Genomic DNA, 7,284 nt, shown 5'->3' with positions numbered 1-7,284 from the left:
CTTCGGCGGTCGGAGTAATATCTTTGGATACGCACAAGTTTTCTACGCGATAGTACACGTGCGATGTGCGATCATTACGCCAAATAGAAACATATATATATGTCGAGGATTCTGTACTTCTTCTGATAATACTCTCGGTAACTTGCCGCAGCATGGAAAGCCGCAGGTCTTGTAGCAATTTGATCCGCATTTAACCACAAAGTCGTTGTCGGAACCTTCGGCATCGGAAGGATATAATAGGGCGAACCCATCAGCCATTGTCCGTACAAGTAATTCTCGATGACCCGAAGTTCACAATTTCGAGAGATTGGAGCAATAACGATTATATAGCTGGAGTAAAATGCGGATCGTACAGTAACGCTCGTCTTGGGGAAACTAATTTATAATACTCGTCACACGAACTTTGGTTAGCGGAAATTAAGTTTTTTACGAAGATCGTTGGAAAGAACATTTGTGCACTGGACGTATTCTTTTTTTTATTTTTATTTATGCTTCTCCCATGGCAATAAACGGACAATAGAAATTTAGCTTGCCTGGCAAGTCGAGAATGGATTCACGGCTGTCTAACCGTACACACGAATGCCCCTAATAAACTCAGTATCGGCTTTAAGCAAATTTAAAGGGAAGGCCTACCCCTCTAAACTCCACAATCGCACTTACTAGCCATTTATCTACCTCTTTCCCATCCACCGAGGGAAGTCACCTAAATCTCGTCGACCTAAGTTGCAGTCAATATTGTGACCGAAGGAACAGCGTATCACATTTCACTTTCCCCTTTTGTTTCTCGCGCGCTCGTGTCTCGTTTTTCTTTCCGCCTTCGCGTCGTTCCTCCGAGCGCGTAGTTATCCGAGGCGCTAATTTGATGCACGTTTCAGATATAAGCATCGAGCAATCGAACGTGTGCAGATAACAAGCTGTTAATATTGCACTCGAGACTTACTGCGAGGCATATTGAAACTTTCGTTTATGTATTTTTAATATTTACGTTATTCCCAGGTTCTACCGACATTATATCATGCTTGAGATTTTATATTATAAATTATGAATTCTCCGCAAAATTAATTTGCAGAATTAAAACGGCCATTTCTTGCATATCGTACTAAATAAACCTTATCTTTTTACGAAAGTTGCACGATAGCAACGTATCCGACAAAAATTTCAGATCTTCTAGTTTATTGCAACTTTACATAAGTGTATTCGTGCAGTGGGTTATTCAGATAATGGAAGTCTACCGACGAAAAATAAATACGCGATGAGTTCCCGGGATTAACGGAGCAAACACCATTAAAATTTCCGAATATCACGCACATGAAGGGCAACGAACGCAACCTAATGTAGGCCAAAGGACGGCCAGTTACATTAGACACTTCCATACATTCCGGCCGTTATTTTGCAGATTTAGTGGGCATACAAGGGACGGCCTGTGGCGATAATGCTGCTTCAACTCTACGATTACCACCCGTCTGTGGGAGAATTCACCGTGCTGGAGACGCGACTTTTCCAGATATCGTCACAAATTAATCTTCCAACCTCCGTCTGGTCGATTCATTTGCAGCATTCCCCGTGCCACTTACAGTCGTTTACATGCTAAACCTGCCAGTGAAATTTAGTTTAAATTAGGACGACACAATTTAATTTCTCATGAGAGGGTTAATATGTATTTACTTATATGTATATACTACATACGAATACAAAATTTGTTAGTTCAAAGCAGATTAGATATAATAGCTGAAAATTGCAAAATAATTTATATTTCTTTGTCGGAAATGCGTTCTTTAACTTTTCTTTTAATTATTTATGCATTTTATTTAAATAGCATTTTTAACTTTTCTTCTAATTATTTATGTATTTTATTTATATATTTTATTAAATTATTTATGTATTTTATTTAAATAATATTTTCTATTACGAAAAATCGAGTATCGATATTATAGTATAGGCAGGATTTAATAAAAGAAAAATATAGTACGTCCGCATGAGGGTAAAATTATGCAAAGATCCAGTGCATTTCCACAGATGAAGGGGTAGGTTAAGTGTAGCTGCATCATGGGCCAGACCTAGGATTAATACCGCAGACATGGGTAATAAGATGCGCGTTCGATTTTAAGTGGCGTGCGGATCAGGATCTGCAATCCGCTTGAATTGCCCGTGCTTAATACGCGGTACTTTATTTTAGTTTTTGAAAAATTCTGATTATAAATATAATTATTAATTCCAAAAATAAATCAGATCTCGTCAATATTTTATCAATGTCTTTTTATTACATCGATAATAAAATAATTTTAATGATTTAACCATTTAACGCAATAAAATATAAAAAAAGCATATAAATTATCAACAAGTACTATTAAATATTATCAACAAAGATTACAATACATTTATCTTCGCAATAAAAAAATTTATTGAAAATTGTATTTTTTTTCTGTTTTGATTGACAGGAAATTAAATGATATTAATCAGCTGACAGTACAAGCTATTATACGCTTAAATATATTTTCGTGTAAAGCGTAATTGCAATGAAGCATTGGAGAAGATAAAGGAACGCCTGCGTCTGGTCATGGTCGATGGCTTCGAAGACTCGGAGGCCTATGGGAGAAAGGATCGTCCGACTTGGTTAGTGGGGGAAATCAATGATGGACGGATTCCCGGATCGTTTCCCCGATGGTTCGATGCATCAATAACTTTACACGTATGAGACTGGCATTCAAATGAGAAGATATCATTAACGTGTTCATCAAGGATGACTTATTATTCCGCATGAGATAGTAAGTCTGCAACTAAAACCGCAAATATGCACGGATCGACATTTATATTAATATAGAAATAACAAATAATACAGAATATGTATAGAGCAAGATATATGCGTGCATTCTTTCTTAAGTATAATACATTCTTTTAAATAGTATCATATACTATATACTGTATTTTTTAAATAGTAACTATTATGTAACTTCGGTTGCATAAGAAATTCTTTTATGAAATTTTATATCTCTAATTATTACGTTAAAAAAATAATTTTTACGTTCATTTATGTTTATTTTTATACCGAACCAAAAATAATATTCATTTCATATTATATTATTTCATCCTTTTGAAATCAAAATTATTTAATCTTCCACAATAGGACATTATTAGATATTTGTTATGTAAGATAAATTGCATTTGCCACTTCGTGTTACAGCATAATTTGACTATTTAGGAAACATTGAATAAAAGAGAACATCGTTTTGAGCGAAGGTAGATAGTCACACTAACGGCACTCTAGACCCATAAAACATAAAAACAAGTTTCTATAATGGCTCCGCGTGTATGGGATAGCAAAAGAAAGAAAACTGCCGACTGGTTATTGTAGAAAATTATTTCTTCTGCAAAATGCGCTCAAAATCGATGATTGAACACAGATATTTTATTAGCGCGATGATTATTTTATCTCTTATAAAAAAAACAAATGTAAAAAAATAACATAACGATTAATTTAAAAGCTAAGAAATATAGATATTGATCTTGGAGAGGAAGAAACTTGTTGCTTGTCATTCTATCCTGAAAACGCTTCGCAATGATATAACTGCAATAATGTATCTCGCCAAAGGAGCAAAAAAATAAGACTCGTGACTCGGTGTAATACGATAATGCTACGTTTGATACAAAGTATTCCGTTTAATTTCATAAAACAAAAAAATACGTCTCTACAAAGATATAATAAATTTACCTGTTTTTACATTTAAACTTGAATATTTTGTAAATGAATAAATAAATTCAAATTTAAATTAACAATCTATTTTTGGAAATTAAATAGAATCAAACTTCAATTTCAATTTACATCAATACATTGACATCAATTATTACATTATGAAATAAGATTGTGGTGACAATGTACATTGCTATATTAAATATTACATGCGAATATTATAGGGGCATTATTTTTTCGCAAAAAAAAAAAAAACGCACGCACATCGGAACACTTATTTTTACACTCAAGATTTCATCGTGATCCACATATAGATACTACATTTCTTTCTTTCTTCAGAAAAAAAACCCGGTACGTTCGTACGATACTTTACTCGATATAGACTGCGCTTCGACCGCTTCGGCGCGCGACTGAACGTCCGCGGGTTACTTCCCCAAACTAGTAAAGGGAGAAAATAAAAGACCGCTCTATTAGCATACGATTGGCACCGTCCATCTTAATTCCCGTCCCTTTCTGTGCCGCCACCACGTGCCTCTTTGTCCCTCGTGCGTATCCAGTAACAATGTTTATGCCCGTGTTCTTTGGTATGCCGGCTGTAAAGCGCGCACGCGCCTTCGTTCACTGAGTTACTGATTGTGAGAACACCTTCGTATGCATATTCCTTTTGCTGTACACTTGTACTTCGTTACAAGTGGTTGCAGCAATTATACAATAATAATCGGAAATTCGGCGTTGATCTTTCATTTGTTCTATGTATAAATAAAATTACTTTGTACTTATTAATGATAATGCACTTTTATTTTATTGCTAGAATTCGGTAGACTTCACGTAATGTAGATTTTATGAAATATATAGGAAGAATATACAAAAGGATATCTTAACATTTATGAAATGTGAACAGATACAATTCTTATAATTAAATAAACAAAATATGCTGATCTTGAGCAATAATTGATATATAAATACATATACAAAATTATTATTATAAGATGAGATTTTTTGATAGAAGATAAGATATATTATAATATTTTATATCATTATCATTGACAAAGTTCGAGAGCATTTATCGAAGCCATCTCTTGAACAGAAATTATTTTCCGTGAAATAATATGTTATTATAATTGGTGTTGTTACCATAATGATCGTCATTATTGTCATCAGAATGTTGTCTAGACAGTCTCACGTTTTGAGAGGATTATACTGCATGTTCTTGCAGGATTGGACAAGACGCGGAGAAGATCCAAGTCGACAAGACTTGGTTATTAATAAAAAAATTCAATAATTTCATGGAGTATTGGTACTCATTTCATCATGTCTAAATATTTTATCATAAATCTAAACTTTTTAACAATTATTAATTTTAGTACGCACACATAAATTTCTCGATCTCTTATATAGAATTCATTAATAATATAATAAGCAATATAATAAGTAAAACAATCATTTCTCTTTCTTCGAGGAAAAATAATTGCATACATAAATTTAATGCAAGTATATAATTATATACCCAAACCAAGATATTAAATATGATAACAAGACTTGCGACAATTTCAATCAGTATTGACTTTGAAAGAAAATTCAATTATGAATGTATAACATGTCAATTAATTGAGATAAAGTTATTACAGTACAATGCTAATTTCACGATAAGCGATAAGAGATGCAGTTACGGATACAGATTCATGAAGAATATTCTTGTCGAATCTTAACTGGTTGTATCGAAGAAGAGCCACTGTTGGCGATTTGCCCTCTTCCGTTATACATTCCTTATTACCCACATCCCTCATCCTCCCATTTCTTGTAGTAATTTCCGCAACCTTGCACGAATGTAATATGTTAAGATACTTATCATTAGCTGTTAATTTATAATCGCCTTCAATTTAAATGATCGTCGTTACCCAGCATAAAATTCACTGGATGTGTCAGGAATAAAAAAACCCTTTAAATTTACTAAATTCATAGATAGAGAAATTATATAGAAATTTATCCGATCAAATCATTCCGAGATTAAACAATGGCTGTTGAACGGCGAGTGAACACGATCGCTGTTTCTCTATACCTACTATGAGGAAGAGTCACTGTCGGCGGTTTGTCGTTTCTTCCGCCACGCACTCTTTATTACCACAGTCTCTACTGCCTCTTCTAGTGCGCTCCCGCGATTCTGTGCGAGAGTCCGACGCATTTGGGGTGGGGTTATCATATTATGTCGAGTCACGAACTCGTTATAACACGGCAAGACAGATCGGCGCCATAAAACCACTCAGTTTTAGTTTAACCAAAGGGTGTACACGGCATAACTGGTTTACATTCCGCCACCTCGCTTGCTCTCTCTCTCATTGTGTTTTCCGTAGCATCCAAGATTCGATTCTCTCATACAGATACGCGCGGTAGGTAGAGAGAAGCTTGGCGCGCGGTAGAGAAAACGAAATAAAAAATGGCGATGGGAGGAAGATGAACCGAGGTTGGTAAAAGGAAGAATGGAGACGCGAAAACACGATGTAGAAGAGAAGGATTGGCTGTGCCGCGAGAAAAAGAAAATATGGAATTGACGGATACAAAAGCAAAACGTAGACGAGAAAATAATGAGTGTGGAGAGAAGTGCACGAGAGAGGATGGGCGTAGGGACAGCAAAACAGAGTGGCGTAAAAAACGAATAAGATATAAGAAAGTCTATAGTAGCGTACTTTGTGACCGAAAGGGAAACGACGATGCGAAAATGTAATGGAGAAAGAAGAAGATGGCGCCCAAGGGAATTACGAGCCTACGACTCTGACGCAAAAACGGATAATAATACGCAGATGATCAGAGAAGAGTTGCGTAAAGGAAGAGAGAGAGAGAGAAAAAAAAAACGTCGAGAGACAGAACAAAAAGCGATTGGCTTAGTCGAAATATATTTTACGAAAGGAAATCTGTTCGGAGCGAGAACAAGGAGGATTCACGAATTTGCGCCCGACACATATATTTTACTCGAGGCAGTATTTACGAAAGTAGCAAATTTCAAGTTTCGCCGGTTAAATTGCCGTTTAGCTCTGCATTCAGTCTCGGTATCCGCGAGAAGATTTTCGACGGTATGATTTGACCGGATATTTCCTCGAGGTAAAGGAAAGAATCGAATCATGCGCCGAGCACCAGTTCGCGATCTTGTTATTAACAGCGTCGATAGGATAGTCGAAATGGTTGGATCCGAGGTACATGCGTGTCAGGAAAACGCCCGGTATGCATGGGCGCGCGCCCTCGCGTGCACACGTAAACGCCACCGCGAACGGCTAGGGGAGAGAGAAAACGTGAGAGATGTAATTTTAGTTACGGAGAGTAAGTAATGAGCGATCGACAGTCTGAATACCAATTTCGATGCACGATGATGCGGCATAGGGCAACACGGTAACCGCATGTTATATGCGCGTATATACGTTCCAATATCGTTCGGCTACATCGATATACCCCCCGATGCGGAAAATTATACAGGATGCGATGGGGAATTTTCGTGCGAAAAACGGGAAATGGGTCACGGAAAAAAAAAAAAAGAAAAAAAAAATCTTTCTAACACGTGTACGTGTCGAACGTACGCATCCTACTAGTTGATCCGGGATATTCGA

This window comes from Trachymyrmex septentrionalis, unplaced genomic scaffold (genome assembly GCF_001594115.1).
Source record: "Trachymyrmex septentrionalis isolate Tsep2-gDNA-1 unplaced genomic scaffold, Tsep1.0 scaffold80, whole genome shotgun sequence".
Taxonomy (NCBI): domain Eukaryota; kingdom Metazoa; phylum Arthropoda; class Insecta; order Hymenoptera; family Formicidae; genus Trachymyrmex; species Trachymyrmex septentrionalis.
Note: the sequence above shows the minus strand (reverse complement) of the source record.